At 40.3% G+C, this 19426-nt stretch overlaps 1 protein-coding gene across 1 annotated transcript in view; it reads left to right on the top strand.

Moving 5' to 3' along the window:
- Positions 1-4825: 4825 nt before the first annotated feature.
- KRT78 (keratin 78) overlaps positions 4826-19426 on the top strand; it is a 59461-nt gene continuing 44860 nt past the window's right edge. Inside the window, exon 1 of the mRNA XM_072654763.1 lies at positions 4826-5015. The gene's annotated coding sequence lies outside the window, so the exon portion shown is untranslated. The remainder of the gene's footprint in view (positions 5016-19426) is intronic.

Raw genomic sequence — 19426 nt, 5'->3', positions numbered from 1 at the left:
AGGAATGACTGAACAAGTTGTGGTATACGGTTGAGATGGAATGCTATTGTGCTATATAAGAAATGACTGAGCAGGATGCGTTTAGAAAAGCCTGGAAAGATTTACATGAACTGATGCAAAATAAAGTGAGCAGAATCAGGAGAACACGATACATAGTAACAACAGTATTGTACAATGATCAGCTGTGATTAACTTTGCTATTCTCAACAATACAAAGATCCAAGACAGTTTCAAAGGACTTACAATGCTGTCCACCTCCAGAGAAAAAACTGATGGAACCTGAATGCAGACTGAAGCATACTATTTTTTACTTTATTTTCATTCTTTTTTGTCTGTGTTCTCCCCCCTTCCTCATTTAATAGTATTTGATTTTTTTTGTTGCAATTACATGTAAAGATAGTTTTCAGCATTCACTTTTATAAGATTTTGAGTTTCAAATTTTTTTCTCCCTCTCTCTCCCCTCTCCTTTCCACAAGATGGCAAGCAATGTAATACACAATCATATTAAACATATTTCCACATTAGTCGTGTTGTGAAAGAAGAATCAGAACAAAAGGGAAAAACTTGATTTGTGTTCTTTCGAACACGATTAATATGGAAATATGTTTTGCATGTCTGCATGTGTACAATCTATATAAATTGCTTGTCACCTTGGGAGAGAATTTAGAACTCAAAATTAAAAAAAACTATGAAAAAACATGTAAAAGTTGTTTTTATATGTAATTATTAAAAAAAAAGAAAATGGTGCTACTGAGACATCCTCTTATGAGGTCATGTACACGCTTGAATTTTCTCCCCTCTCATGTGGGAAGTAGTTTGCATTCTATGCTGTCTTTCTCACTGGGCTCCTTTGTGACCCTCAGACAATTCTTTTGCAATCTCATTCCTTTGTAAATCAACTGCCATCAGTTCGGGCCCTGGAGAGTAGAGTTTTCCTACAAAGCTGTCTGACCTCTCTTGGGGACTGAACTTGTCACCCTGGCCTCCTCAGTCCTGTGCTTCAAGCACCTGGGCCATACAGGCAGTAACAGAGTCTGGGAAAGGGGCTGGATCTCTAGAAAGGTGGATCCAGTGTCACTTGACAGGACTGATTTTAGTGACTCTCTACTCACTCAGTCATACACCAACACACTCACTCTCCCTTCTCCCCATTTAGAGACTTGTACCCTCTGTATGGAGGGGGCCGTTGTGGAAAGGAGATTGTTTGCACTGTGTATCTGCCTGTGTGCTCGTCTTATGTATTTAAGACTGTGTATATCTCCACCCCCAAGCTTTCCTCATACCTTCCATCTTTTATTTCTGACTGTTGGCTATCTCTACTGGATATCCTGCTACCTCCCTCTCCCCCTCCCTTGTTTTTCTGTTGATGGCACCACCATTATCCCAGGTCCCCTCTAGGCTTGTAAGCTGGGAAGAACCATATTGATTTGACTCTTAACTGGACCCTACATGGCCAATGAGTTGCCAAATCCTATCAGTTTTATCACTGTAGTATCTTACATCCTCCTGGCTCATCCTCCACTTCCAGACCATCTACAGGCTCTCATCTTAGCTGACCTGATCAAAACTTTTAGCACACCCCCTGCACCCCTGCCTGAATAAGCTTATTTTTAGCCCATTTTAAAAAGTGGATGCCCTTTTAAAAAAAAAAATCACAATTATTTCTATAATTCCCCTCTCCTCCTCTCATTGAACCCTTCCTTGTAACAAAGAAAAACTGTTAAACATAATTGACTGAATATGGTATCTAACATTCACTCCTGGCAGTCAGTCAGCTTCCAAAGGAAGGACTCGTATCTTATGCACTGCTGTTTGTTGCGGTCTGTCTGACTTTTGCAACCTTTTAGTCTGGCTTTCACATTCATAATGGTATTTATATGCATGTATATATGCACAACCATGACATAGATAGTGTATTACATATTGTACATATACACATACATACATACACATATACGTTTTTGGTTGTTTTCTTTATTCTATAAACTCTGTGCAAGGTTTCTCAGTTTTCTCTGTGTTCCTCAGATATGTTGTTTCTTCTGGAGCCATAATAATCCATTGCCCTTCTATGCTATAGCTTGTTTGGCCGTTTGTCAGTGGGAAGGCATTCCTTTTATTAACCCCACTTAACCCCAACAGGGTTAAGTGACTTGCCCAGGGTCTTACAGCTAGTTAGTGTCTGAGGTCCGATTTGATCTCGGGAAAATAAACTTTCTACTCTATTTACCACTTCACCTACTTGCTCCAACCTCGGTTACACCTGCTACAAAAAACCTTCCTTGACTCTCCCAGTGAAAGAATTTTAACCTCCTTAAATATTACTAATACCTTGCCTGTAGCCTTTCCTTTCCATTATCCCCATTTGGGAAGAAATGAAAAAGAAATGTCTTTTGTCTTCACAGCACCTTTGCTTCTCAACATACCTCTCCTTTCGAATATCCAGAAAGCCATCCCTTGTAACAAAGAATTAAAATTACAGGGAAAGAAGTAGTTCAGCAGAACTGAAGCATCCGGGTCTGAAACATAAATATTCCATATCTGTGGTCCTCTCATCTCTGCATAGCAGAGCAGGAACTTGTATTTTCTTGTTTCTTCTTCGTGTTGGACTTAAACACACAGTGTTCAGGGTTTGTTGATGGTTTTTTTCCATTTACGTTGTTGCCATTGTGTATACTGTTTTCCCGGTTCTGCTTTCTTCACTTAGCTTTGGACTATACATATCATCTCTATCTCTATCTCTATGTCTCTGTCTCCTCTTGTATATCAATCCCTTCACATTAATATTTGATGTGAAGTTTTGCCCCACTTCACACTTCCCATCTTATCATAGTAGATTTTCTTTGGGAAAACCTTTTAATATCACATGATCAAAATGCTCTACATTGTCTTTTATGATTTCCTTTATCCCTTGTTTCCTTAAAAGAGTTTTCTCCTGGCTGTAGCTTTGAAGGGTACCTGAAGGAACTCTCTTTTACAGTTATCCCTTCCACATGGATGGGGGCTAGGGGCCTGGCACCCCTCCAATCTGAAAAATCCACCTAAAAGTTTTTGGCCCTCCCATTATACCATAGAAGAAGCCTAAAATTTTTTTTTTCTTTTATGGGGTGTTTACAGTATGAAAAGATAAAAATATGTTGATATTATACAATACTATCCATACATTTTATGCATTTCTGAATTTCGAAAGTTTTTCTGTGTCATTTTCAGCTTCCACAAAACTCCCCAAAATTCCCATTAATTTTTGATGCTGACTATTGATATAGCGAAAACTCAATGGGGAAGGTTGCGATGTGGAAGGGATAATTGCATTTTTTTAAAATTCTGCAACCTTTTATGTTCAGACTGAGTATCCATTTTTAGTTTATTGTCGTATATGGTATAAGAGTTCCACTAAACTGCTTTCCAGTTTTCCTAGCAGTTCTTGTAGAATAGGGAGTTCTTTCCCAAGTAATATATGTTCTTGCATTTAATGAGCTTGGGGTTAGTAGGTGCAGTTCTGTGACTTCCTGGTCCATTTCACTGACTCTGCTTCTCCATTTTTTGACCAGAACCAACTAGTTTTTATGCTTATTGATGTCTACAGAATTTATTCTTACTTTTAAATTTTTAAATAATTGTAGAATTTGGATCCCATTTATCTGTCTGGGCGTGTTTGTGTTTGTATCGCGGGTAGGCCAGTACTGGAGTCAAGTGGTGTTTCTGATGTCTTTCTGAGGTTTTTCTGTAATGTGTGATTGGAACAGAGATCAGGGGTTTAGGTCTTGGGACAGGAGTGACTGGCTGCGTGGGAATGGTGGCTGGTGATTGGCTACAGATGTGATCGGCTATCACTAAGTTCTGCTTGGGGCAGTGGGCAGCCTCCCTTGAGTAGGTGCTCTAGGTGAGTCTAGGTGAAACACTCTGGGTGAAACTATCTCTAAAAATTCTTCTAATCACTTCCCTCCCATCTCTAACCTGACCTGCCACCTCCATTAAGTCAACTCATTTTAAGGTTTTAGATTGTAACTTTTAAAGCATGACTCCTCCTAGCAGTATTTGCATTTTAAAAAGGTTTTGTTGGAAGACCAATTGGCCAGGCTTTGTGGACACAGGTCTCCAAATTGGCCTCCAGACCTGTCTCCATAAAAAACTTATTAGGTTCCTCCCTGCTTCTGCCAATTATTTACCATTGTGGGCCACTCCTCCCTACTCTCCCAGTAAACAAATAGACTTACTATGCCATCTATAACATATAGATGTGACATTGTTAGATGTAACATTGATAGATGTGAGAATATGATGTGTCTGGAAGCTGGATGGAGTGGGTCTTCCTAGGCCCTACATATTAACAGTCCAGTCTTGCAGTTCTAATACAGACAGAGAAGATTTGGAAACAGAACTCTGTCACTAGCATCCTGTGTTGTGTGCTGCCCACAATTTGGCTCCAGTTATCCTGCCTGGGTCATCACCTACTTGTGCAAGTCAGTTTGCTTCTGAGAGCCTCAGTTTCCTTATCTGTAAAAATGAGGAGGTTAGATTAAATGACCCCTCTGATCTCAATCCATCTTTAAATCTAGGATCCTATGACCTCATTCACTCCTTTGCATTCCAAACCTGTGGGGCAAATTCCTAACTTGACTCTCCTCCTTTGTGCTGGTTCTTCCTTCTCTTCTATAGTAGAGAGGTGTGAACAAGGGAGCTTTTGTTTTTTGTTTTCCCTTGAATCTGTCATTCATTCTCCTCCCTCACTGCCTTTTCAGTCTGTCCTTTCAGGAGTTAGAGAAGGGAAGTTAAGACTTTGGGGGAGGGACAACCAGGGCACGATGGGAGAGATGTATTTCTCCTTATTTAGAAAACTGGGAGAAAAGAATAGTCAACATTTACTTTCTTTGCCCACACCCCACTAAACTAACCACCCAAATGCACAATAATTGGGCCCCTCCCACGGACCAGGAGGAAACTGAACGTGCAGCTCACTTGGGAGGGTTTCTACATACTCAGTATTTGCTCAGGGCTGGCCAGTCACAAGCAAAGAGGTAAGTCATTTCCCTCTACCCTAAGCTGTCAATTTTGTGGGTAAGTCTGAAGGGTAGAGTCTGTAGGGGTGGAGTGGAGCAGGGTACAGTCCTGAGTGAAAGGGAATGTATATGGGAGCTGGATGTAAGAAGGAACTTCTTAGATGTTCAATCATTCATTCATTTATTCATTCAATATTTTTTGAGCGCTTCCTATGTGATTTGAATGCCTTGAATTTGAGGAGATAATGGAATTTCTTGATTCTTTATTAACTATACCACCAAAGCTGCTGGGGCTTAGCTTATCTAGACCAATGGTTCCTTATTTGAAGGGGCCTAAGGATCCATATGTAAGAATCTAAAGCATTGTCATTTTACTCTTTATTTAGTTCCAATAAAGAATGTGGCTTGAATAGTTGGGTGCTCACAGTTTTATAGTGTCCATATTTCATTTGTACCTAGAAGGTGCCCATGGTAGGTGTCCATGGGCCCAAGCCAGATGACCCTTCTATCAGAATCCCTTGTTTGCTCTTCAATGACACAATGGCCCTCCTTCCTACTCATTAGGAGTCATGTCTCTCTGACTGTTGCCATTTTCCAGCCCCTTGGGGAGTAACATAAGAGTTATTGCTTGATCTAGAGTAGGGAGGACTCCAGAAGACAGAGCTGTTATTGCGGATGCTTTCATCTTTCTTCTTCTTTGCTCCTGAGATTTGGACTCTTCTTTTCTCATCAGGAAAGGGAATGGAAATACGTGACTGCTGTGGGGTGAAGCAGAGAAAACTGGCTTCTAGGTGACTTTGAGGAACCACCTCAGGTCCTGAGACCACATCCCTGTAGCTTTAAAGAGACTGCCCAGCAGCAATTTGGGGCAGGAAAAAAGATGGTAGTCAGACTGGGAGATCTTAGTCTTCTGAGTGACTTCTGTCTGTTACAAAGGTGGAGGATGGAGACTAGGAATGGCATGGGAGCCAAAGCAGATGAGTGGGAACTAGTGTCCATGGAGATGAGTCCAGACAGTATTGAGTACCAGAGCAGATTCTGAAAACTTCAGCAGGTGATGAGAAGTTGGGAGGTCATTTGGAACTTCCAGGCCTCCTTCCTTCTTTTTCTTGTCCTGCTTTCCTGGGCTTGTAGTCCATGACCCCAAGAGAGGTCCCCGGTAATTACTACTTGATTAGTCCTTTCTATTGTCTATGAGAGAAAGTCAGGTGGTACTGATTCCCAGGCATCCAAAAGAAACAGGAGGGCAACTAGGAGGAGGTTTGGAGACAAAGGGGTGGGGGTGGGAAAGGACTCTGTGAGAGCAGAATGTTGGGCAATTTCTTTTCTTTTTTTTACTTGACTGCGTAATAAAGGTACAGAAAAGCTAATTGCTTGTGAATCGTTGAGCATTGACCAAGAACAGAAAATTCCCCAGCCAAGAATCACCAAGGCACCAACTAGAAGCAGCGTTGAGGTAGGGATGGTGGAAAGGGAGTAGGCCAAGAGCTTGAAGGCTGAGCGCCCTCTGGTGGGCAGTGACCACACTTCAGAATTCTGCAAAGGGAGGCCCAGATAGGCTCTGATTGGCTGGTAGCTTGAATATAGTTTTAACTGGTGGATAGATTATATATTACACTACCATGCCTGTTAATTAATGAATTGAGATTATCTATTTTTTTTCTGTAGGCTTATGTATAAAAAGTGGGCAACCCCATTAATCAAGGATTAATAATCAAAGGATACCAACAGCAGATTTTCAAATAAAGAAATGCAAGATATTAGCAACCTGGAGATGTTCTAATTTGCTAAGAAAAGAGAGATGCAATTAAAAACAACTCTGAGGTTCCACCTTACACCCTTCAGATTGGCAAAGATGACAAAAAAGGAAAATGGCAAGTATTTGAAGGGTCGTGGAAGGACAGTTGTTGGAACTGTGAAGTGGAAAACAAGTTAAAACTATACCTCCCAAATCACTAAATTGTGGTAGGGGTAAGATCTATTATACTCTGCAATGTAAGTTGATCTATCTTTTCCCTAAAAGGGAAAGCTATACTTGATTGATCTAGAGGACTAGAATCTGAGTCAATTACTTGGCTATCTGATGGTAACCTGGATTGTAAGAAGGTCAGCCAATGAGGACTCAGTGCCCTTTAGACTTGATGGTTGTTCCAATGCTTTATGAGTCAATATACCTCTGGGGGGAATATATCTACCTGAACCAATACTATATCCTTGCTGAATATCCTTTCTAAACTATGGCTAAATAAATGTCCTTTTATTAACTGTTAGATGATCTACAAACATTTTATTTTGTTGTGATCTTGAACTAGAACCTCCAGACCAACCTCAGTCATTCCTGGCTTACAACAATTGGCAATAGGTATGGATCACAATGGACTCGTGATTCTCATGGTTGAAGTCAGGGAAAGATGATGCAGAGGAAAGCCAGACTCAGGTGAAAGGATTGCCTCATTACAATCACTGTTCTGTAGCTGCTGGGGTTGAGCTTTCCTATTGGGGCAGAGAAAGAGTCTTCAGTGATTTGATGTGGCTAGTCTTGCATGTGCTTACATGAGAGGAACCATTTTCTGATAATTGTTAATGGTCTTAAAAAAATTTGGATCACTACCAGGTCTGTATCCCAAAGAGATTAAAAAAAAGGAGAAGGACCTATATGTACAAAAATATTTATAGCAGCTCTTTTTGTGATGGAAAGAAATGGAAATTGAAGGGATGCCTATCAGTGGGGGAATGGCTGAACAAATTGTGGTATATGATTATGATGGAATACCATTGTGTTATAAAAAATAATGAGCAGGATGCTTTCAGAAAAATCTGAAAAGACTTGCATGAACTGATGCAAAATGGAGTGAGCAGATCCAGGACAACAGTGTATACAGTAACAGCAATACTACACAATGATCAACTATGAATGATTTAGCTATTCTCAGTAGCATAAAGATCTAAGACAATTCTGAAGGACTTATGATGAAAAATGCTATCCACCTCCAGAGAAAGAACTGATGGAGTCTGAATGCAGACTGAAGCATACCATGTTTTACTTTTTTTGTTGTTTTTTGTATGTGTTTTCTTTCACAACATGACTAATATGGAAATATATTTTGCATGATTGCACATGTATAACCTATATCAAATTACATGCATTCTCAGGAAGGGGAGGAAGGAAAGGGGAGAATTTGAAACTCAAAATTTTGTAAAAAACAAATGTCAAAAATTATTTTTGTGTGAATTGGGAAAAATATTAAAAGGTAAAAAAAAAAATCTTGATCATCAGCAGAAGGAAAATGAAAGCAAACTGTCTGTGCTTATTCAGCAACTGTGGCCAGAGTTTTTAAGGGCTGTTGTCTGAAGGCACTGGACAGCTAATGGACAGAACACCAGAATGAAAAGGGGACAATGATGGTAATGGGGACAAGGACCCAGAGGTTTCACTGGAAAATATGTTAGACTCTGCTGACCTCAGGGCTATAAGGGGAAGAAAAGGGAGGTAGGAATAAATCTGGGAATTGAGAACTGTCACCAGTGTTAAGAAAGTCTTGGTCTTAGTATATTAGTACACCCTATTTTAGTAAACTCCATAGTCTGATTTCTTTCATTAGGGGTTGGACAGTGGAAAGCCTTTGGGCACTAAGAATCTTGGGAGCCTATAGAAGTTTAAACTATAACCTGATCACTGCAAAATGGCTGTTGAGGATGTGGTCACATGGAGCCAAATCAGAGATCTTTGTAGAGTTCCACTGCCATGGGGAGTTCACAGAAAACTTACTTTTGCAGTCAGTTAAATCAGAGCCTCCAGATGAGTTGCACCTTGTTTCTTTTTAGATAGTTAAGATGGAAAGTTGTGCATACTGAGCCCTATAAAGATGAGTTCCTAATGCAGCAGGTGAAATTCTCTAAAGAAATAAGTTTAGTAGACTGGATCTATGCTGTCCCCATTGCCCAACATGCCTCATGACCAATCTATGTTAGAGACAATTGTATTCCACCTTCTGTGATGAGCTCAGGGTGTCTGGTTCTCTCCTGCACACCATCACAGAGATATGACCAGACCAGCTGGTGAAATTTGAGTGGCAGATTGGGATCACAATGGATAGCTGGGCAAATATGACCATCAGTAAAAGAAAGAACTCTGAGTACAGTGGGAGAAGGCATAGCAGCTGCCCTCCTAGATATAGGAAGAAGGTGAGGACAATATGTCACAGAAAGAGCTTTAGGTGTGTCTCTTGGAACATGGGTTGATAAGGAAGAGATTGATTCCCAGCATAGTAAACTGCCAATGCTGGTAAAACTATACCACAATGCCCAGTTCTAGCTCAGAGAGGACAGTAAATCCCACCCAAACCTAAGACATGCCCTAACCCTACCCCCATCCCACTTAGACAATGGCAACCAATCTATTATCCTAACAGTAGATTCCCAAACCTGAAGAAAGACATGTTCTGCTGTCAGACCAAGAGGATTCTTTTTGAAGTCCTACCTTCAAGGGGGATGAACCATCTTCTTTTCAACTATTTTACTTTGAGATAAGCCTTATAAATATGTTTTCTGTTTATATTATAGTCATTTTCTGATCCAATTGCACCATCCTTCTCCCCCATAACCCTCTTTCAAGCAGAATTTAAAGATGTTTGGATGGGTGGAGAGGAGACACAATCTAGATTAGCCTGGGGAGAGAATAGTATGAAAAAAGGAACAGAAATGGAATCTATTCAAAGAAGGGTTACTATTTAGTTAAAGTTGCAAACATAGGAATTACCATAAGCACTGGGGCAGATGATTTATGTTGCTCTTTCAGGGAGTGGTTGCAGGATTGCATGGGTAAATAGAAGGTTCTTTGATTTTTTTTAAGCAAATGTGCAAAAAATATTAATGGTCCATTCATAGAAAAAAATTAAAGAAGGATCGTATGAAAGGATCCCATTAGAAAACAACACAAAAATGCAAAAAGCTACAGTAGATACAGTAGTTAAAATAGAAAGGGATTTTGTTATCCTGTTAAAGTTCATATATATTGTTAAAAGAGTTTTGTTTTTCTTTCTATTATTTTTTTCAGTGGGGCAAAGTGGGAGGGAGAGAAAATGAATTTTTGTTCATTAAAAACATTAAATTAACATGTACTTATAAAAGAACACCTTATATAATGGAGTTTGTCATTTTGTAGATAACTCTTTTTAATTTTTGTACACATGAATATTTGGTTTTCATGATGTTTACTTAGCATATAGCAACAACAGCAGCTAGTATTTTATTGTGTTCTAAGGACTTGAAAGCACTTTAGCAATACAATCTCATTTTATCCTCACAATAATCCTGGGAAACAGGTGCTATTATTATCCACATATTACAGTTGAGAAAACTGAGGCAGACAGAGGTTAAGTGACTTGCCAGGGTCGTACAGCTAGGAAGGATCTGAGGCTGGATTTGAGCTCAGGTCTTCCTGATTCCAGGTCTGGTTCACTATTCATGTAACCACTAAAAGATTCTTTAAAAGATAAAGGGGAGTCCAGTAACGTAGGGGGAGTAACTTACGACATTCTCTTTTTTCCTTTTGGGTAATGAATTCTGGAAGATGAGGGGGTTGACTCCATAGCCTTTCCAGCTCTCAGTCTATGGTCCTGTGAGCCTCCTCTGTGCAGCTGCTTCTAGGAGCAACCAAGGATGTGAGAGGAAGAGGGATGACAGAGAAAGAGTGGCTGCAAGATTAAAATGGGGACACCAGGCAGCCCTGAGAGAATACTGCGCCTGGCATCAGGAAGATGTGAGTTTGAATCCAGTCTCAGATACTTACTAGCTGTGTGACTCTGGGGAAGGCACTTACTCTCTGCCTGCCTCAATTCCTTCTACTGTAAGGACCAGAGAAAGAGCACCTTTCTCCCAGGATTCTTATGTGGATCCAGTGAAATTTTGTATGGCACTTAGCATAGGGCCTGGCACATAGTAGGCATTTCATAAATGCTTCTTTTCCCTTGATGGAGCTGACTGCTGAGTCCATTCATTATGCTTCTGTAGGGGCTGACTGAGGCTAGGAATTGATGGTCCTTGGCATTAACTGTTACACAGGGGAAAGAACTATCCTTTCTGAATTCCAGTGGCTACTCCATTCCAAATTCCATGCCTGGGGTTGAGGTACCACGAGTGCATTTCCTATGCCACAAATCTTAGGAAATAGAATTCCCCAGAGCTCTGGGAGTTAGCTGTAGAGAACTGAGCACTGGGTAGGTTGCTCTTACCTTTGTCCTTTGTAGGTGGCCATGGGGAAATAAATACACTCAAGTTTTCCCTGCTTTGGAGTTGTCTGAGGTCTTCCAGGATTTAGGAGAACAGGAGGCTGGGATTGCTAAGTAGATATTTCATTTTATTATGCATTGTTCTCTAGCGATTAGGTATCGTTTATTTACTTATTGATTCTCTCCTGAGGGTAAGTTTGGTATGCAATATTCAAACATGCTTTTCAATATCTTTCTAAAGTCGATGTCATCGTGCCAAGGTCACATGACTAATAGACTTTGAACATTAGCCAGGTTAAAAGAAGAAGGTGTGGTGGGTGGTGGCTCAGGGCTAATTTTGATTGGGTAAATCTATAAGACCACATATCCTTTGACTAGGAGAGAGTGCCTATCTCTCTGCCAGTGAAGAGCCAAAAGAAAAATACTGACTTTTTAATAACTAGAGGGTGCATGGCCTAGACAAACCTTGAAGGGGTGGGGAACTTGCAGCCTTGAGGCCACATATGGCCCTCTTGGTCCTCAAGTGCTGCCCTTTGACTGAATCTAAACTTCACAGAACAAATCCCTTTAATAAAATTTTTTGTTTTGTAGAACTTGGACTCAGTCCAAAGGCTGCACCCAAAGATCTAGAGGGCCATAAGTGGCCTGGAGGCCGAAGGTTCCCCACCCCTGCGTGAGCATGGGACTCTCTGAGTGGCTATCAGTGCCACCTGGTGGTTAAATGTGTTCTATTATATTCCCTCTGCCTTGATCACATAATCTTATTGAGAGATTCAAAATCGCTTCACTTTTAACCAAAATTAGCCCTGTGTTGAGAGAGGAGAGGATAGAGTAGAGTCTACTCTGGAAACCCCCATAAGGCTTTCCCCCCTTCTTGGTGTTCAAATTGGGCTGGGAAGAAGGCTTGGGGCACATAAAGAGATTATATAAATTAGGTATTAATTTTCCATTTTCATATATTTTTCTATAGAGGCTGAATAATTCTGGACATTAGGCAGCCACACCATTCTCTTGAGGCAGCTGGAGGGTTGGCTTATGTTTCTCTTAGCAAGAAATTTAACTTCTTTTATCCCTCAAACCTCCCAATCCCAGGTACTGTATCTTTAAAATTGAGGTTTTTATCCACGTTTCTTAGTCCAGGCAGTCCTTTAGGTCATTCAAAAGGGCCCTAGGTATCTAGATGACTGGCCTTCCTGAGAAAACCTTTGAGGAGCTGAGTGGAGTAAGGTGAATGGTTAAGGAAGGGACATTTGTTTGAGGGAGCCTGCAGGCCACCCATCCATTGACCAAGCTGCCTTACTTGTCTACATATTTCCAGTTCCGTTGAAGTGAAGTGAAATGATAAAAGCATAAAACATTAATAAAAATATAAATACAAATTCATGTATGTTTCAGATCTTCTATTGGGTAAGGAACTTCCCTTTCAGACCCCAGCTATACACTTGTCTCTCAACATTATCATATGATGTTGAGTATTGTTTTTCAGTGTTTGTGTCTGATCTCCCTACTAAGATGTGATCTTTATGAGGACAGGTACTATATCTTGGCTAATATTTTGTATCTCCCTTGGTACCTAAGTAGAGTGCCCTATTATACAGTAGGTGCTTAATATATATTGTTGAGTAAATGCCTGAATGTGAGACCCTATGACAGGAATGTCATAAATATAGGAGAGCAAAGTTTAGTATTTGAAGGAACTGTGATACCGTTGGTAAGGGAGCGATACCAACATAGCTCACCAGCCCTCTACATTTTGGTAGAACGTCTTGGAGATTTGTGAGCTGTAAATCTGGAAATCTAAGAATAGATCTGAGGAGCATCTTGAACACCACCCTAAGGAATCTGGGTCTAACTTGGTAGCCTTGGGTAGCCACTGAAGGCTTTAGAGAAGGAAAGTGACATTATTAGAGAAACACAGAATATCAGAGATAGAAGGAGCCATGGAGTCCAAACCCTTTGTTTTATAGATGTTGGAACTGATCAGACCTGTGTTATAGGGAGACAGATCTGGCAGACTGGAGGATGGCTAGGAGGGAGGAGAGACTAGATCTCCTAATGGAGACCCATTAAAAACAGTGGGGGGGAAGAAAGAGATAAATGTGAAAACTGTCGAAAAGAAAGAAAAGACAGTATTCGACAAATGCTTGGACCTGGGAGGAAAGGGTGGAAAGATTCAAAAATGACTCTTACTGCCTAACCCAGTGCCTGACATATTTGTTTTCAGTCATTTCATTCATGTCCTACTCTTAGTGACCTTATTTGGGTTTGTTTGGTTTTTTTTTTGGCAAAGACACAGGAATGTTTGCCATTTCCTCCTCCAGCTCATTTTATGGATGAGGAACTGAGGTAAATGGGGTTAAGTGACTTGCCCAGGGTCACATAGCTGAACTTAGGAAGATAAATCTTCCTGATTATCAGCCTGACATATAGTAAACATTTGATAGATACTCTATAGTAAACATTTGATAGATGCTTATTGATTGATTGAATGAGCCCAGGAGACTGGGATGAAAGTGGTAACAATGACAGAAACAGGGCAGTCAGGAGCATGTTTTGATTTTTTGGGGGAAGATGATGAGCTCTGTTTTGGACATACCAAATTTGAGGTACCAGTGGGATATCAGGTGAGTAGTGGAAGGAAATGTGAACCTGGACTTTAATGAAGAGGCCAAGGCTAGAAGTCAGGTATGTGCATCATCTACATATTGGTGGTAGCTGAAACAAGGATATTCCATGGGGGGCTATGGAAAAAGCACACCTGATTTTGAATCCTGAAATTGCACTTACTCTGTGTGTCCTTGAGGGAAACACTCAATCTTTTGGAGTCTCAGTTTCTTTCTGTAAAATGAGGGGTTTAGACTTGGAGGTCACTTTTAGGTTCCCTTCTCTCTCTAAATCTATAAGCCTTTGTGAATGGATGAGATTTCCTTCTGTCTGTTCCCTTGAGTTTGCCTCATTAATCATTACTTTTCTCTCTGTCACCTTAAACAAGTTTTATCTATTAGCTTATTATGACTACCTATAGATTTGCTCAGGCCTTTCCCATTCTTTAAACAAAACCTTCACAGGGTTATTACTGTTCTCCTGAAGCATTGTCATTTATCTCTTCACTTTTTCATGGTTAAACTCCTAGAAACAAATTAAATTCTTCCTTTCCTCACCTCCTATTCACTTCTTAAGCCTTTTGTAAGCTGGCTTCAGAAACCACCACTTGACTTAAAAGACTTTTACTAAATTATAAGCATTAATTAACTTCTAAATCTGATGGCCTTCCCCCTTCTCCTCCCCTTCCAGGCTTTATGTTCCTTGACCTTTCTGCAGTTTTTGATATTGTCAACCACCTCCTCCTCCTCTTGGAATCATTCTCCTCCCTTAGCTTTTGTGACACTGTGCTCCTGGCTTCTCCTTTCACTTAACTCTTATTCTTACCTTTTATCTAACCCCTTATCTAACCTCTCCATCTTGGCTCCTTTGCTGTATCAATCAATCAACAAAAATTTATTAAGCTGTATGCTAGTCAAATGTGCTAGGTTCTAGAAATACAAAGACAAAAATAAAATAGTCCCTACCCTCAGGGAGCTTATATTTTAAAACATATTTTAGGGAGAAGGTGGTAGCCATTGAGGGAAATCAGACAAAGCTTCATGTAGAACCCAAGCTGAGGCATGAAGGTAAAGCATGGTATAGCTGTCCATGCAAGGGTGCCATTTGATGCTAGGTTAGAAGTGGTGATGCCTTTGCTTTCCCCCTGCTTTCATTTGCAAGGGAATAGCATGCCCATGTCATGTTCCCTGCAGGGCTTGTCAAGAGAAGGAAGAAAAGTGGTGTGGCTTATAGGTCCTCCTCTTTTTATTCTTCTCTCCATCCCTATGATCTAAAACCTTGAAGGAAGTTTCCTTCATGGCCATTGGAACTAGAAACTTGGGGGCTCTCCTTCATGCGTAGGCACATTCTAGCCTGCCAAGTCTTTGCATCCCATAGTTCTTCACCATCTCTGTCTCAATATCTCTTATGGAGGGGGAGGTCAGTGTTACAAAGGAAACCAAGACATCTATAAGGCCAAGGTGAAAACAGAGTATATTCCAGGCATAGGACTACTTCCCCCAAAGCTGCAGAGAGAGAAGAGATGGAATGTTGTACATGAGGAATGGTAAGGAGGCCATTTTGACTGGTTTGTAGAGCACATGAGAAAGAGTAATGCGTAACAAAACTATAAAGTAGATTAGGGTCAAGTTGTGAATAGTGTAAATGCCAAACAGAGGAATTTATATTTTACCCTTGAGGTAATAGGGAGCCACTGGAGAATACTGAATGGGGAATGACATAGTAAGATTAGCACTTTAGGAAAATCATCTCCTATAGAGAGAGGAGAGACTTTAGGTAGGGACATCAGTTGTTGCAGTACTTCAGCTGAGACTGATGAGAGTCTGAACTAGGGTGGTAGCTATGTGAATACAAAGAAGGGAGCAGACATAAGATGTTGTGGAGGTAAAAACAGTAAGATGTGACAACTGATTAGATATATGGAAGGGGGAAGGAGAGTGAAAAATTAAAGATAATATGGAGGTTGCAAACTTGGGTGATTGTGAAGATGATGGTCCCCTCACTTGGAAGAAGGATGCTCGGAAGTGTGGGTTTTTGGAAAAAATGAAAAAGTTCCATTTTGGACATGTCAAATTTTGAGATGTAAAATTGTTAAAAAAAAAGGGGGGGGGGCAGAACCATCCAGTTTGAAAACTCTCATTAGGAGTGGATAGTAAGGGACTGAAACGCAATAGAGACACCAGATCAAAATAACAAGTTATATTGATTTGGGGATCATCAGTAGAGAATTGATAAATAAACTCATGATAGGTTTAGAGCTAGAAGGAAAGAAACTTTATTAAGTGTCTACTATGTGCCAGACACTGGGCTAAATACTTTACAAATATTATCTCATTTGATCCTCACAACAACCCTAGGAAGTAGGTATTGTTATGTGTCCCCATTTTACAACTGAGGAAATTGAGACAGAGGTTAAGTCAAAGGTGGGGAACCTATGACCTTGAGGGCACCTGTGACCTTCCAGGACCTTGGATGCAGCCTTCTGAATGAGTCTAAGTTTTATAGAACAAATCCTTTTATTGAGGGGAAGTTTGGATTCAGTTAAAGGGTGGTACCTGAGGACCTAGAGGGCCACATGTGGCCTCAAGGCTATAGGTTCCCCACCCCTGGCTTAAATGATTTGCCCAGGGTCACACAGTTAGTAAGTATCTGAGGCTGAATTTGAAGTCAGGTCTCTTAGCAACTCAATCCACTGGATCATTAACCTGCCTATAGCTAACATTTGTACAGTGGTTTAATGTTTGCAAAGTGCTTTATACATGTTAACTCATTGATTCTCAAAACAACCTCCTGTGAGGGAGGTGCTATAATTCTCATTTTACATTTTAGGAAACTGAGGCACAGAGAAGTTAAATGACTTTCCCAGGGTCACCAGCCAAGTGTCTGAGGCAGGGTTTACTCCAAGTCCTGAGTTGTATCCATTGTGCTACTTAGCTGTCCCAACTGAGGAAGGACCTCAACGATAATCTAGTCTAACTCCCTTATTTTTAGGGAAGGGGAAACTGAGACCCAGAGAGGTTGTGATTTGCTTGGGGTTACAGAGGTAACAATTGTCAGAGCTAGCATTTGAATTTAGGTCCCCTGACTCCAAGTGGGAAAGTTCAGAACTTTGAAAAAATGTCTCTGCTTTCAATTTTCCTGAATCTAGGAAACCAATAGAACTCTCACCTCCCTCCTCTTCCCCATTTCTCCTTTTCTATCCTCTCTCCCCTTACTTCTGGGAAAGGGGACAGAACTGTAGGATTTGGAGACAATTGCCCCCATAGTAGGCACTTGCAGAGCGAACAGCCTGACCTGGCCTCCTGCGCCACCTTGTGTTCACTTTGGTGACAAATTCTCAGTTCAATAGGTTCTCAGGAGTGGACTGGGTGGACTCCATTTCCTGATATAGAAGCACAGTAATTTAGTCCTGGAAGGGATCTTGGAGAAAAATCTACTTAAGGAGTCACAGATTTTGACAATTCAAAAGACTTATGATGAAAAATGTTACCTACCTCCAGAGAAAGAACTGATGGAATCTGAAAGCTGATTGAAATATATGATTTTTTACTTTCTGTATTTCCCCCTCCCCCCCCTTTGGCTTTGTGTCTTCTTTCACAACATGACTAATATGGTAATATGTTTTGCATGATTGAACATATATAAACTACATAAAATTATTTACTGTCTTGAGGGGGAGATGAGGGAGGGGAAGAGAAAATTTGGAACTAAAAATTTTTTTTAAATGAATGTCAAAAATTATCTTTACGTATAACTGGGGAAAACATAAAATATTATTTTAAAATAGATTTAGAACTTAAAGGGACCTTAGGAGTCATCTAGTCCAAACTTCTCATTTTATAGATAAGAAAACAGTTCCAAAGAGGGGGAGAGTCCAAGGTCAAGCAGATACTAAGTAGCAGAGCCAGGTTTTTAGCCCAGTGTTCAGATTCCAAATCAATCATTTTTTTTTAAAATTTATTAATTGCTTGCTATGTACTCTGATCAGTACAGTGATTCATCACAACTCCAAAGGATTCATGATGTAAAATGCTATCTCCAGATATTGGAACTTATGGACTCAGAGTAAAGATCGAAGCATATTTTTTCCCTTTCTTTGTGAAAAGCTTTGTTTTTGGAACATGATCAATTCAGAAATATGCTTTGCATGATTGTAGATGTATAAAGGGTATTGTATTTCTTGCTTTTTCAGTGGGTGGGGAAGGGGAATGGAATGTGGAACTAAAGATAAAAGTAATTTTAAAATCAAATTAAAAAATTAGTGATATTATTAAATTAAATTTAAAAATTCCGTATGATGTGCAAGACATTATCCTAAGGGCTGCAGATACAAAATCAGGGAAGGCTTCAGAGAAGAGGAGGGATGTGAGTTGGGACTTAAAGAAAGGAGGGATTCCAAAAACTGGAGATGGGAATAGGGGAAACCATGGCAGGAGTGGGGGGATAGAATGACAGAGAATAAGAGAGAGCAAGAAAGGAATGGAGATAGATTAAAGTCGAGTTTGTCTCGATTGTAGATCAGACAAAAGGTAATAATAGGAAATAAGACTAGAAAGATAAGTTGGAACATGTTATATTGTGAAGACCATATTGTCTTGAATGACAGGATCCGGAGTTTATACTTTATTCAAGAGACAATTGGGAACCACTGAAGGATATTGAGGGAGGGAATGACTCTTCCCCAAGGCTTCATAGGGACCAGTCCAATTGCTCCCCTTTCTTGGTACTTGAACTTCTTCCTTAATGAATAGGACATACTCTTGGTGAGTAGTTCTGAAAGCATGATGCCTACCTTTTGAGCTTGTCTCCCAGAGCTCACTAGAGTAAGAAATAGGTTACAATCTCATAGCAATCAGTTTCTGCCTTAGAAGATACTGAAAGCCAGTTTTTGATCTAATGTGAGATACCACATAACAGAGTGGTAGCTAGGTGGCACCACAGTGCACAGAATGCTGGGTCTGGCATCAGAGAGACTAGCTTTCCTGGGTTTAAATCTGGTCCTGGGTAAGGCACTTAACCTTGTTTGCCTCAGTTTCCTTATCTGTAACATGAGCTGGTGAAAGAAATGGCAACCTATGCCAAGAAAGCTCCAAATGGATCATGAAAAGTCAGATATAACTGAAAAGCAACTGAACAATGCCATGTAATATCATCACATTATTACAGTACTTTTGTGTTTTCACTTTCCTTAAGACCGTCTTTTGAGACATTTATTTGTTATTAAGTGATTGATTGATTTATTTATTAAGTGATTGCTATGTGCCAGGCACCATGCCAAGCACTGGGGACCCGAAAAAAGGAACTCCCAAGAAGCTTACATTTTAATGGGGAGTAAATACACAAATAATCCTATGTATACAAGATATATACAGTGTAAATGAAATGTAATCTTGGAGAGAAGGGACCTAGTGGCGGTGGGACTGAGGATGGCCTTTTCCAGAGAATGGTGTTTAAGCTGAGTCCTGAAGAGAGTCAGGAAAACTAGGAACTGGAGGTGAGAAGGGAGAGGGTTACAATCATGGGGGATGGTCAGTGGTAAAACATAGAGCTGGGATGATATGGTGTCTTGTTAGATGAACACTAAGGAAGCCAGTG

The sequence above is a fragment of the Notamacropus eugenii genome, chromosome 3 (assembly GCF_028372415.1).
Source record: "Notamacropus eugenii isolate mMacEug1 chromosome 3, mMacEug1.pri_v2, whole genome shotgun sequence".
NCBI classification, from domain to species: Eukaryota; Metazoa; Chordata; class Mammalia; order Diprotodontia; family Macropodidae; genus Notamacropus; species Notamacropus eugenii.
Note: the sequence above shows the minus strand (reverse complement) of the source record. Positions and strands in the feature narration are given on the sequence as shown.